Raw genomic sequence first — 13,519 nt, 5'->3', positions numbered from 1 at the left:
AATTTCTCACTTAAAGTTATAGTTTCCCGGAGTTCTGTAGGGTGATGTGTCCTTGATGAAAGTGGAGTGTTGAATTTCTTTACCACTGTTGTGTTGCTGCCAATATCTGTTTTCAGATGTGTTAATAGTTGCCTTATGTATTTTGCTGCTCCTTTGCTTGGTGCATGTGTATTGATGAGTGTTATGTCTTCCTGATGTAGGATTCCTTAATCGTATGATGTTCATCTCTGTCTCTTGTTACCTTTTTTTCTGGAAGCTTATTTTATCTTATATGGCAGCCCCTGCAAATTTGGGGGTGCCCCATTTTCTTGTGTTTTTGCCAAGAACTGTTTTGATCCAGTCTCCTGGAGACAGCATAAAGTTGGGTTTTATTTTTTGGTACAACCAGTCACTCTGTGTCTTTCTCTTTGGTGAGTTCAATTCATTTGCATAAAGGATGATGACATGATGACTTACTACTGCCCTTTTGTCTTTAGTCAAATCCAGCCCAGAAATGTGTGGTATCTGGAGAGGGTGGTGAGGGCTCCAGGGAACCTGCCTCATAGGTTCCCCGGTCAGATTGCAGGATGGTGTCAGGCGAGAGGCCCAGACATTAACCAGGCAGCTGGGGTTCAGACCTGGACACTGCCATAACCCCTCAGGCTCCATGTCCTTGTTTCTGAAGGGGAATGTGGGGGAGGGGTGTCAGGATAGTATCAATTCCCAATTCACAGAGTGCTGGAGAAGAATCCCCGAGGTGACACAGAGAAAGTAACTGCTGAGGTATGTAGCCGGCCTTCAGTCAGCACCCTGAGCCACTTCTGTTCCTGTGCCCACCTCTGGCTTTTGAGACCCAACTCCCATGTCCCCTTCCTGCTGAGGAAGGAACCTCCCTGGCTCTGTGTTGGCCCCCTCCGAGGCAACTACTGCAGCCCTTGTCTCCTCACACACCCCAGGCTGCAGGACCTCCAGGGCGGGGTCACGTGGTTCTCTGTGACCCCAGCACCCTGTGGAGTATGTTCCTGGGCAACAGCATGCATTGGGCTTGGGGACCCCAAATGCCTGACTGCAAGTCTGCGCCATCAGAGTCACCTGGGGTGTATTTAGAGAGAAGTTCCCAGGCCTGTCCCCAGAGGCAGAGAGTGGGCTCTGGCTGCCCAGGGCTGGGGAAGGGAAGATCCTTCCACACTGATCACAGCCCTTCAGATCCACCAACATCTCATCCCCATCGCAGCCTCCTGAGACCCAGAGCAGGAGCCCCTGAGCACGGACCCTCCTGCTGCCTCCCCCTCAGAGACTGTGCGAATTGCCAGATCTTTGTTTAATGTGCAAAGGATGAAGTAATTGGTACAAACTATTAAAAAATTTAAGGCAATAAAGTGATCAGTGTCTGTTTTCTTACAAGAAATAGTGGAGACTGAATAAGTCACATGACAGTCAAGGTCCTGATAGCAATGAGCTGTCAGACAAGGATTCCACATCCCCTGAAGTGTCCTTCAAAATAAACCTGATTTAAAAAAATTATTCCTAGTGTTTTAAGATTCCATTTAATGTTGCTGTTCATTTTTTTTTCACATTATCCTCAGAGCGGTGTCTGCAGGATCACGGCACAGAGGGACTGTCAGCAGCCTGGGGCTGTGAGCAGGGTTGACTCTGACCCACCTGTAGGGAGTGGGGCCCTGGAGCCCCAGAATCAGTCCCAAGGGCTGGTCCTCCAGGGAGGCACAGGCCTTGCTCTGCCCTCCTCTTGGCTCCCTGAATCTCCCAGACACCCCAGCATTGGGGAACTGAACGGGGATGTTCTGGATGAGGAAGGGGACTCCCCTTAACTATTATCTCCCCCATTTCCCTGCCATCTCCAGCATCAAGACAAAACATGGAAGACCTTTCATGGAAAGGATTTTTAATACAGTTAGTGTGCAACAAAGACAAATGAAAGAATAAAGTTTCCAAATCAAGCACCAAAGTCACCATCCCTTGTGGGTAAATGTTCAGCCAAACAGGGTTGGCCCAAGCAGGGCCTGAAAGCCTGTCACAGTCTAAAGCACCTCCTGGCGGGACCCATAGAAAAGGGGGGACAGGGCTGTCAAGTCTGGAAGGAAAAGAGCAAAATCAAGATAGAAGCTGCCATTGTCACCTCCCATGGATTTCTCACCCATGTCTGTGTCACCCAGTCCAAGGCCAAGAAGCAAGTGCAGCTTCTTCACGTGTCTCTGCCCCATGCGCCTCCCCCAGGTCTCCTTCTGGTTCCATCCTGCTTCCTCCCTCCTCAGCCTCCTCTCAAGCTTCCTCTCCCTGCTCAGCTCCACCCTTCTTGGGTGGGGCACGAACCCAGATCCTCCCTTGGGGGCCCCCCTGTTACAGTCCTCTCTGTCACCAGCATGTGCATATGTGTGGGTGACACCTGCCCTGCAAGGACAGGCAAGGCCCCAGATGAGCGCAGTTCCCTGGGCAGTTACAGGCCAGCACTGCTGCATCCCCCAGGGGAGACAGACGCTCCAGCTCCCCAGTGAGAGCCTATGTCACCCACACAGACCTTCCCCCTCAGTGTCCCCCGTGTGGCCCCTTCCCTGCCCGGTCCTCTCTGGCTCCCCCTGCACCCCTTTCCACCTCTGTCCCCTAAAGTCCCCATTTCCATCCTCTGCTCTATTTTCCAGGAGCTTCCCCATCTTCCTAGCCAGTGCCCTGGGGGCTCTCCTAGGCCCCTCCCCTCCTCCAAAGGATGGAGAATGTCAGGTGATTCCCAGGAGGAGGGGCTTTCGTCCTTGGAAGCAGAGGCAGAAACAAATTACAGGGACCCTGGAATCTAAGTTTTCATATAAAGAGACTGAGGCAATCTATATATTTGGGGATTTGCCCAGAACCTAGGAACCAATTATGTCCTGGAGACCACTGCAGACTAAAAATAAGGACACTGAAACTGACGCAGACTTGGGCGCCCCCTTGTGTGCAGATCCCTGTCCTGCCGCTGGGGGCCCAGGGAGCCTGGCGAGGGCCTGGCTGAGCAGGAGAAAGGGCGGCTCTGGGCTCCTGTGCTCAGCCCTGTGGCCACACGGGGGCGCTGCCGCGCTGCTCCGGATTCTGGTGGAGCAGCCAGGTCGGGGCGGGGGGCTGAGGTGGGCAGAGTTGGGGGTGCTGGAGGGCGGCGTCCTGGGGTGAGATGCTCTGTGAGGAGTCAGAGCAGCAGGGCTCAGAAGAGAGGAGACTCCGGAGCCTGCCCTGTGTGTGAGGTTTCCGTCTTTTCTCCCCAGAACCCCTCTCTTCAGTCCCTGGACAGTGATACCTGGGAGAATTGGAAAAGAGAAAATTTTTTTCTTCTACAACCTATTCAATATTGAGGGCATTTTAAAAAAAATAATATTTAGGGCCTCCCTGGTGGCTCAAGGAGCTAAGACATAGCACTATGAAGCTCTCCGCAGCCACTACGGCGTGAGTTTGATCCCCAGCCAGGGAGCTGCCCATATGGCACGTCAGACCTCTCCTGTCTCGCCCGCTCCTCCCCTCAGCAGTGCATTTCAGTACATCTGCCTGTTCAGCTCCCCACCCTATCTCTGGTGAATCCTCTCACCTCCACATTTCTGGCCTGCACCCCAGTTCTTGTATGCATAAATAAATCTTTATAAAAAAATAAATTGATCTTAAAAATAACATTTAAAGAATACTATCAGATTTATAGAAAAGTTGCAAAGGCAGTACAGGTCTTGTTTATCCCACACCATTTCCATGTTGTTAACATCCTACATGAATACTTTTATTTTTTTACAACTAATGCAGCTATGTTGACATAATTACTAAATGCCATCTTTGCTACTGTCCATTTTATGCTCCATAATCCCATCCAGTTCGCCTGGATGACAGTTTCTCAGATTTTCCTTGTTTTTATAACATTGACACTGGTGAGGAGTGATGTTTGGGAGAGGTGTTGGGGTCACAGATGAGGGTTCTTGGGTTACCTCTAAGAAAAGCGTCACCAGAGTCCTCCTTTCAGTAGCGTGTGGGCACACACACACACACACACAAGGAAAGAAGATGATGCTTGCGCAGACACCAGCAGGCAGGAGGAGCTGCCCCTGGAGAGGGTGGGTGTGTGAGGAGAAGCCTGTTAGTAGAGGCTCATTAGAACTCTGTTAGTGTGTGTGGTGTGGAATTACACATTTTAAAAGATGTGAAGCTGTACTCCAAAGATTTATACAGTATTATAAAGTAGTGTAACACACACACACACACACATATATATTAATTATTGCTTTTGGGTATTTTGCTTACATAACTGCTAAAAGCCATGATCCATTACAGAGGTCTTACTATGTGGGGCTCTTAGTTGAATCATAGTCTCTGGTATACTATCAGCTTTCCAATCCTCAGATATGGAGGAAATTTCTAATTCTGTTTATACCACAGCTAGGTCATGGGTAAGAAAATGTTTACTCCTCCGTTGATCTATGTAGCCAATATCTGCATCAATAATATAGAAAATCCTTGAATTTCCTCAAATTATGTCCTGGAAAATGTTCCTCAAATTATGTTCCCTGCAGTTATGTCATTGTTTTCCTTTCCTTTCCAGTCTGATTTGGCTAATTTTAATGCCATTCCAAAAGGGAACTTTGGGAGAGAAAGAAATAGATGAGATAGTAATAAATCACTCCTTGAGTCTTGTAGCCCTAGGAAAATCAAGTGTCCTCTGTGGTGGCGAAAAGAGATGATTTCCCGATGCAGGAGCACTCACAGTGTAATGGAAATGCAGGGTTGGATTGCCTTGGGTTTGATCCCTAGCACATTTTGGAACAGGGCCCGAGTCCTGTGTCATAAGCCTATATACCTGACCTGGGACCTGGGTTCCAAGGAGGACAATGGACTTGTGACTCATGCATGCACACTTCTCTGCCCCACCGGGGGCATTTTGTGGCACCACCCTTGTAGAGATTTGGGCCCAAGACCTGTTTCCTGAGGTGAGGTTCCCCAAACTGTGTTTGCATGGAATAGCTGTGAGCCATCCACAAACTTCCACAATGGAGTTTCCCTTCATGTATTTAAGTTTCATTCTATTGTGTAGTGATTTGTGGACTAGACAGTGTAGCAGAAGTACACTGAAGCAAGTTGATTAAGAGTGGATAAATGAATAAAGTGTAACAGAATTAGCTGATTGATTTATTCTCAAAATGTTTATACTTCAGTTAGTTTATGCTCTAGTTTGAGTTACCATGTTAATCCCTTCATCATATTGCTCTGTTAGTATTGTTGGTAGAGTTAAGTTAGCATTGCTAGTATTTAGTGAGGTTAGTGAATACTTTTTGAGTACTATTAATACTAGATTAATAGTACATTTGTTAATATCGTAGGAGAGTCAGTTGTCAGCAGAGGTAGCGCAAGGGCTGGGAGCACAGTCAGGGCTGGTGAGTGTAGTCAGCGTAGTCCAAGTGCATAGGCGCTATACATAGGGCACCTCCCTGCTGACCTCTGCAGGATTCAGAGGGAAGCAAGCCACTCCTGGGGAGTGGGAGGGGACCCTGACCCCGGCGACCCTGAGCTGGTCCTCAGCCTGCCCCTGCCCACTGCCCACAGGGGCACCCAGGAGCCCCAGGTACGCACACCTGTCAGGTGTGTTCACTCTATGGTGGGTGCCTGGTGTGCACTGCGTGTCACTCCCGCCTGGAGCCATGCACCGCCCGCCCGCCCCTCTGGCCACCCCCACTCTGCTGTCAGGTGCCTGTCCCTCACCCCAGCAGTGAGGCGACACCTGTCTTACCTCAAGAGCAGCTCCCTTGCTCTTTTAAGTGATTCGATGATTCGAGAATGTCTCCTGTGCACATTTTATTCAGAGGCCTCTCTGGCCGGCGTGCTGCCAGGGTCGGCAGGGCTTCAGAGGACAGCACTGCAGGTCTTGTCCTAAGGGACAGCCCGTGTCCCCGCGGACTGTGGGGCCAGCCCCACCTGGGTATTGGACACCAGCCAGCGCTGCCCAGACACCAAACCCTGCCTGCCCGCAGGCCCTGCCCTGTGCTCGGCCTTCTCCCTGTGGGGACCACGGCCTGGCCCTCGGGGCACAGCCCCTGCTCACCTCAGTGAGCACCGAGAATGGGAACCCCAGGTCCTCCCGGACCCAGCAGGCGAGCATGGGGGTGCAGAGAGAAGCCCTCCCCGCTGCAGGACACAAAGGGAGAGCGACCGGCCAGCTGGTGCGGAGGCGGCGGCCTATGAAGAGGGTTTTCCAAGAGGGAAATCAGCATGAGGCAAAGCACTCAAAAAAAGTACAAGTTTATCTTCAGTTATTTTGCTTAGAAATAAGCACATTTTCAAAGTTTGTAAGAAGTAATGTGATCAGAGCTGGACCCTTAAAAAGCAAAATCAAAAAATACTGTTTTGGAAATTGAAGGTGAAATCCTAACCATTACAGGCGCGGGGCGCACGGCCCTGCTCTGACTTTCTTTCCAGGCGAGGCCAGGGCCTGTGGCCGCCGCCAGGGGCTGTTGGGCGGGGAGGCACCCACGGGCGGTCACTGGGCAGCCCCGGGCTCGCAGGCCCTCTCTGGGGGCTGGGGATGTGGCTCGTTGGGCTGCTGGGTAGGGTTCCCAGCTTCCCTGCTGTGGGAATCAAACGTCCTGGTAGTTTCACGCTTTTCCTGGGGAGACCCTGATGAATGGAAAGCAGCAACCCCAGGTGGACGTGGGGCCGGCACAGGGTGCACCCCACCCGTGAGCAGGCTGCTAGGCCCGCAACTCAGCTGACAGGCTCCGACCCGCCCTACCCATGTGCAGCGATGTTTATGTGCGTGATTCCTTGGTGGCCCTATGAGCGGGACCCTACTATCACCCTGCAGTTGCCCCGAAAGCCTGCATGATGGTGAAGGACCTGGAGGCAAGACCTCCCTTCTGACCCTGGTCTAACGCCCCCTCTGCTCCCTGGCACCCCCTCTGTGCCCTAGCACTCCCTCTGCGCCCTGGCACCCCCTCTTCGCCCAGGCACACCCCCTCTGTGCCCTGGTACCCCCTCTGTGTCCTGGCACACCTCCCTCTGTGCCCTGGCGAACCCCCTCCTCGCCCTGGCGCCCCCTCTTCCCCGGGAGCCTCCACTCTCTCCGCCTACAGCTGGTGGGCCCTGGGCCTTAGGCTGGCCTGGGTGGTATGGTGGGGTCTGGCATCTGACCTGCATTGAATAAACGCAAACCCATCACCCGCAAACCCATCACCCCCGCACACACTGTGCCCCAGAGGAAGGAAGGAAGGAAGGCGGTACCCTGGGACTTGCCTGCCAGGGCTAATTGTTCTGAGCTGGCTCCTCCCGCTGGGTGCTCAGCCTGGGGAGGAGGGAGGCCCCAGCCTGGGGAAGAGGGTGGCCCCAGCCTGGGGAGGAGGGTGGCCCCAGCCTGGCGGGGGGCTGGTGAAGATGCTACCTCCATGTGGTGGCCTTGGAAGTTGTGCCCACGCTTCACTCGCTTGATTCCAGAGGGGGTTTAAATGATAAAAGAAGTCTCTCTCGCTGGGCCTCTAAGGGTCCAAACTGCAGAATCCCCCAGGGAGAGGGAGCAGAGAGGCCTCTGGCTCCCCTGAGGCCCACCCCCAGGGCCCTCAGCACTCTGGGGAAGGCACATCTGAGGTAACCAGCAGGCCTGGGGTACTGGACCCTCCCCCTCACCGAGCCCACGCCCAGGGCCCGTGGGTCTGGGAGTGGTTCTGAGAGCAGGTCTAGACAGATCATCGGGCACCCCCTCACCCTGTTAAGAGGCGGGGTTTGCACTGCTGGAGCTGGATCCAGACTTTGTCCACACTGTGCTCTGATGAATAACTGTCATCTATGAAACTTCCGAAGAAACGCAGGAGTTTTATAATCATTCCCTTTTTCATACCGAACCCAGTGATGCTCCGTGCGGGGCTTCAAGTGTGAGTCTTAGAATTTCCTTCCATGGACCGGGAAGACCTCCTCCTGAAGGCCCGTCTGGAGCGGCGCCTCTACCCTTACGGGTAGAGATTCCACCCCTCCTGTAACGGCCGAGTCCCTGGAGTACCCCCACGAGAAAGCTCCTGGCCGGGCTTCCTCTGCTGACTGCTCCGTCCCCAGCGAGCACAACACACCCTGGCCCCCAGACCCCGGCCTGGGCCCGCGGGGTGGCTGCCCCCACAGCTCGCCAGGGCTCCCCCTGGACTCCTGCTTCCCCTTCCCTGCCTCACAGACCTGCCCCTGCCTGGGCGGCCCTCCCACCCCTGGGCCTGGTGCACCCCACATGCCCCAATCCCTGGGCTCCGGCCACGTTGTGCTGGGGCCCGCCATGGAATGAGCAGAGCCCCAACTCAGCCGCCCCAGGAAATGGCCGGCCGGGACCATGCACCACCATGCCAAGGGGGCAGGTCACTTTGCCTAGACTGAGGTGACTTCAGCACATCTGGTCAGCGTGAGAGTGACCACCGATGAGAGTTTCCGGCACCCCTGCCCGACCCCTGTGCGGGATGAAGGGGCTGACCGCGTGGGCGTGAGGAAGTGTCCCAGCGACCGCGTGGGAAAGAGGAAGGAGGGATTCTGGAAGGTACTTCCGGGTGAGGATTTGAACATCTCAAAGTATCTGTGAGCTTGTCTTGGTGGAGACGGATACACAGATGCCGACTTGTAGCCGATGGTGCACCCGCACCCAGGGGCGCCCGCCTGAGTGAGAGCAGGCCCTTGTGCTGGGGACGAAGGCGCGTACCAGGGTGAGGACGCGTGCCGGAGTGGTGCTGCGGGGATGGCACGGGCGCCTGGGGCTGGTCAGGCAGTGGAGGCTGGGGCCTGGGGAGTGGGGAGGACAGCCTGGGGCGCAAAGAGGTCTTGAGGCCAGTCCTGGGCCTGCATGTGCTCCCAGGGCCGGGACTGGAAGCCTGGGGAAGCCTGCTCTGGCCGGCTGGCTCCGGACGCAGCTGGGGCGCGTGTCTGCCATGGCCCTGCTGCCTCTTGGAGGTGACGTTTTCCGGCCTCTCCTCCGTCGCACGTCTGCCGGGGCGAGGGGCCCCTCAGATGTCAGCACACCTGAGCCGGGCGCCCCCCCAGGCTCCTCAGGCCAAGCCTCAGGCTGGTCGCCTGCTGGCACGTGAGTGCTGGGGTGACCTTGTGGGGCTTGCGTGCCAGTGCCCTTTGCCGGCCACCCTCACGTGGCAGTGCTGATGGGGTGGGTGGCCTGGGTGTCCCCAGGTCCCGCTGTACCCTGTGCTCTCACCTGCTGGAACCCGCCCACCTGCCTGCTCGCCTGCTCCCTGGGTGCCTGCACTGCTCTCCTCCCCTGGCCGCGGCGTGCCAGGCGAAGAGTGGGGGCCCAGTGTGAAGACCTCACGGAAGAAGCCTGCCCACAGGCCGGGGTGCAGCTTGTTTTCTTCCCCATCTCTAGCAGTGAGAAAGACGGTGATGGAGAGGGGCTAAGGCCAGCCAAGGCCGCAGCCGCAGGGCGCGTGCTGCCCGCGAGGAACAGGAGAGCTGCGGGCTGGGCCATCAGGGGGCCAACTCGGGTGGAGTGTAGTGGACCCCACCCAGCCCAGGACCCTGCCTGGGACCCCATCCAAGAGCCTGGACACTCTTCCCTGCAGCCTCACCCCCATGAACTCAGGTTTCCTGGCGCCGCGGGCACCCCAAGACCCGGTGGTGCCAGCTAGAGCTTGCAGCGGCTCCTCACCCAGTGCCCCAAAATGCACCTGTGCGTGTGCAGCCACCCGTGCTCCTGAGCGTGTTCACAGCGGGCACTCGTGCACGCGCCGCGCCCTTGCCGTCTTCTGTCTGCAAGTTTTCTGAAAAATATACACACGGATAACATTATTTTGGAAAATAAGTTATTAAGTCAAGCACAAGTGCGTCGCGGGACAGTGCCCCCCCATGCAGCAGCCTCTGGTCCTGCTGGTAAGAGGGGGGCGGGGGCATGTGGAGGGCTCCGCTCAGGCCTTTCCAGGCTGAGATGCTGCGTTTTCCTTGTGGAGTTGGGAGATGCCCTCGGCGCAGGTGCTCTGGTCTCTGGAAGTTGGCCTGGGTGGGGGGGTCTCACCGTGTGGGTGAGTGGATGTGCTCTCGTGGGCACACCTGAAACTGCAGTGTGAAGCGGAAGGCCACTGGCACCCGTCTCAGGATGGGCCCCTGGGTACCTGCTCCCTAGATTTTCAAGAAACACCCATTTGTTTGAGTCAGTCCAGTTCAGCATCTCCGGGGCCATCCTAAGCTACATTTTAAAAAAGTTTTCCAAAGAACTGCTTGGGTCCCAGGGGTGCCCCCGTGCTGAGCCCCCTGGGCAGCGGGGAGTCTCAAAAGTTTGCTTTTGTTGATTATTAACTCGTAGGCAAACTGTGGAAGAATACCTGGGAGGAGGATTCCCCGAAGGCCAGGCCCCAGGAGACCTGGGTTGTTGAAAGGTGGAGCGTGTTCCAGCTGCATCACCCGCAGAAGATGGCCAGTCGCAGCAGCCAGGGCCAGTGTGCAGGGCGGAGGGCAGCAGGGCCGAGCCGGCAGCAGGGAGGACCGTGGGCGCCGTGTGCCAGGGAGATGGACAGGTAGGCTCAGGGCTCAGAAGGCCACCAGGAGAGGTGTGTTTGGAGCCAGAGGCCATGCCTGTGGGTGAGGGACTGCGAGCCTGAGGCTGCAGGCCCTGCGGATACTCTGTCCAGGTGGGATCGCCCGCCCTGTGGTGCCTGGAGAGCAGCAGGGAGGCCCTAGCCCAGAGGCGCCTGGTGGCCCTGGATGGCGGGAGGTCTGTGGTACTGGGGCATGTTTATTTCCATAAAGGCTCCAGGGAAGCTGTGAAATGAGATGTGGGGCTGGCGCCTGGGAGGTTCTGTCTCGGGGCGGGTCTTGTTGGCTGAGCTCATTGTAAATCAGGTGATCCAGTCCCTGGGATAGCCAGGACTTGATGTCAGCCCCAAGCAGGTCTGCACCCCCACCCCCATCACCCCACCACCTGCTCGCACCCCCACCCCTGCCACCCCCCACCCCTGCCAACCCCCTACCCTGTCACCCCGGCACCCCGTCCTGCCCCAAAGGGCTAGGCCTAGCAGGTCCTTTTTCCCTTGTGTCTTTGACTGCGTTTGAGGGGGACTTTAGGTGACTCAGAAATGGGGCCAAATGCCCTGTGACCCAACCACGTTGCCCATGCTGACCCCGTCAACCAGGCCCTGGTGGTCTCGGCATTTAAATTCTGCCTTTGTCCGGTCACTGCTCATGTCACGGAAGTGGAAGCAATGTCAGGAAAGGACCATGTTCCAAAGTGAATTGCATCACTCGCTGCCCTGTGGGGTCACGCTTCCCCTCAGCCTGGGCTCCTGGACTGGCCTGGGGTCAGCCTGCCCCGGGGCAGGGCCCAGGAACAGCAGTGAGCAGAGAAGGCCAGAGACTGTGGTCTGTGCTGTGCGCAGGAGCTGAGATTGGGTCAGAACAGAGACCCAGAGGACTGGTGCCTCTGAGGAGGAAGGGTTGCGGCTGGGAGGGAGCAGGGCAGGCCGGCCCTAGGCACAGAGAGCAGACACCATGCAGCAGGGCCAGCTCCTGGGCGCAGCCAGCAGGTGGAGCCAGGGGCCTTTTTCACTGTAGAGCTCCAGGGACCATGGCTCCGGAGCCCTGAACTGGCCACTCTCTGCAGCCTCATGCCCAAGCCCCTCGCCAAATCATCTGCTTTGCGCGCTCTGGTTTCCACCCTAGCAGAGGCCTCTGCTGTGGCAGCTGCTCTGTCCACTTTCCCAGGAGGAAGGACGGGTGTGCCTGGGGCGCAGGGAGACTACAGCAGTCGGGTGGGAGGGGCGGTGCTCCTTGGGGGGATGTGGCATTTCCGAGGGGGGGGTTGTCGGTTAATTTGGGCAAGAGACCAAATAAAGCCACAGCCAGCTCAGGTGCAACCTCTGCGGGAGAGGGGGGGAGAGGGGGTGATGCACCACCCATCGGGCTCCCGGGGAGACAGAGGGGGGCGGTGAAGGAGGGCCTCCGGTTACTTCAGCTTCATCACTTTCCTACACAAAAAGTCTTGGAAGGTTTTGGAGAAGCGCCTGAAATAGTCACTAGGGGAGAAGGAGGGACGTGGAAGGGCCTGCGGCTGGAGTCCTGGGCCTGGGCATTACAGAGGTGACATCACACTCAGTCCTTGGTGAGGGAAGCCCCTGATGGCGGGTGGATGCTGGCTTCATCCAGAACTAGGCTAGACCTTGAAAAAAAGGAGGGGTGACTTGTTGACTGGACACAAAATCCGATCACTAAGCTGGTGTCCACCTGGGTGAGAAGGTACCAGTGGAGATGCAGGCTGGCTCAGCCCTGGCCACACAGACACACACAGACACACTCAGATGCTCAAGTACCTGGAGGAGGTGTCCATAAACACTGAGGGCAGAACACAGTCTCCCGGGGCTGGGAGACGGGCCAGGTGTGACCTGTTTCCAGATGAGGGTCACCTGTGGGAGGAAAGGGCCCAGGCCCTTTCCAGGAAAACATAGCTATTAATTTTTTAAAGGTTTATTTATTTATGCATAAAGAACTGGGGTACAGGCCAAAGGTTGGGGGTGGGTGGGTGAGAGGATTTACCAGAGACCAGAGACAGAGTGGGGAGCAGAACAGGTGCATCTACTGAAACACGCTGCTGAGGGGAGCAGCGGGGAGACAGAAGAGGTCTGCCTCGCCCTGTGGGTCACTCCCTGGCCGAGGATTGAACTCATGCCTTAGTGGCTGGGGACAGCTTCACAGTGCTGAGACTTAACCCTCGCGCCACCAGGGAGGCCCGGCTATTAATTGTATTTCCTGTGTTTGGCTCAGTGAGCCCCTTCTTACCTGTGGTGTTGAACCTGAAACTTCTAGATCTCAGAGAGCCTGGTGAGTGGAGCTTGCTGAGGCCCTCCCCCAACTCTTGCGCCCCTTTCGCCTAATGGGTTGAAACCACAGTGGTCTAAAAGCCAGGTGGAGCCGCGCACGTTCTTCCAGAAAGCTGTCGTGGAGACGGGAGTGCTCGAAGACAGTCTCTCATGTTCCAGATAGCACCGAGGATTTTCATGCCTTGTCCGCAGTGCTTTCCAAGGTCTCTTCCCCTCCGCAGGCGATGGAGCCCCCAAATGTGTCTGCTGTCACTGAGTTTCAGCTGCTGGGGTTCCAGAACCTTCTCGAGTGGCAGTCCCTGCTGTTTGCCATCTTTCTGTTCATCTACCTACGTGCTCACGGTGGTGGGGAACGTCGTCATCATTGCCGTGGCGAGCCATGACCGGCGGCTGCACACGCCCATGTACACGTTCCTCAAGCACCTGTCCTTCGTGGAGGTCTGGGACACCTCCACCGTCGTGCCGCCGCTGCTCGCCGGCCTGCTGTCCCCGGGCCGTGCCATCTCCTTCCCCGCCTGCATGGCCCAGCTCTACTTCTTTGTGTTTTTCGGGGCCACCAAGTGCTTCCTCCTGGCCACGATGGCCTATGACTGCTACCTGGCCATCTGCAGCCCCCTGAGCTACCCCCTCCTGATGCGCCCCAGACCTGCGCCAAGCTGGTGGCCGTCTCCTGGGTGACCAGGGTGGGCACGGGGTCCTGCCCTGCCTGATGATCTTCAGGCTGGACTTCTGTGGCCCCAACCGGATCAACC

The 13,519-nt window shown here is 56.6% G+C and overlaps 1 pseudogene across 1 annotated transcript in view; it reads right to left on the bottom strand.

Moving 5' to 3' along the window:
* Positions 1 to 13,148, bottom strand: part of LOC311188316 (class I histocompatibility antigen, Gogo-C*0101/C*0102 alpha chain-like) — a 182,129-nt pseudogene extending 168,981 nt beyond the window's left edge. The window contains exon 1 of the transcript in view: positions 13,109 to 13,148. The product of the transcript in view is annotated as a class I histocompatibility antigen, Gogo-C*0101/C*0102 alpha chain-like (transcript). The remainder of the gene's footprint in view (positions 1 to 13,108) is intronic.
* Positions 13,149 to 13,519: the final 371 nt, after the last annotated feature.

The sequence above is a fragment of the Talpa europaea genome (genome assembly GCF_964194135.1).
Source record: "Talpa europaea genome assembly, chromosome: 2".
NCBI classification, from domain to species: Eukaryota; Metazoa; Chordata; class Mammalia; order Eulipotyphla; family Talpidae; genus Talpa; species Talpa europaea.
Note: the sequence above shows the minus strand (reverse complement) of the source record. Positions and strands in the feature narration are given on the sequence as shown.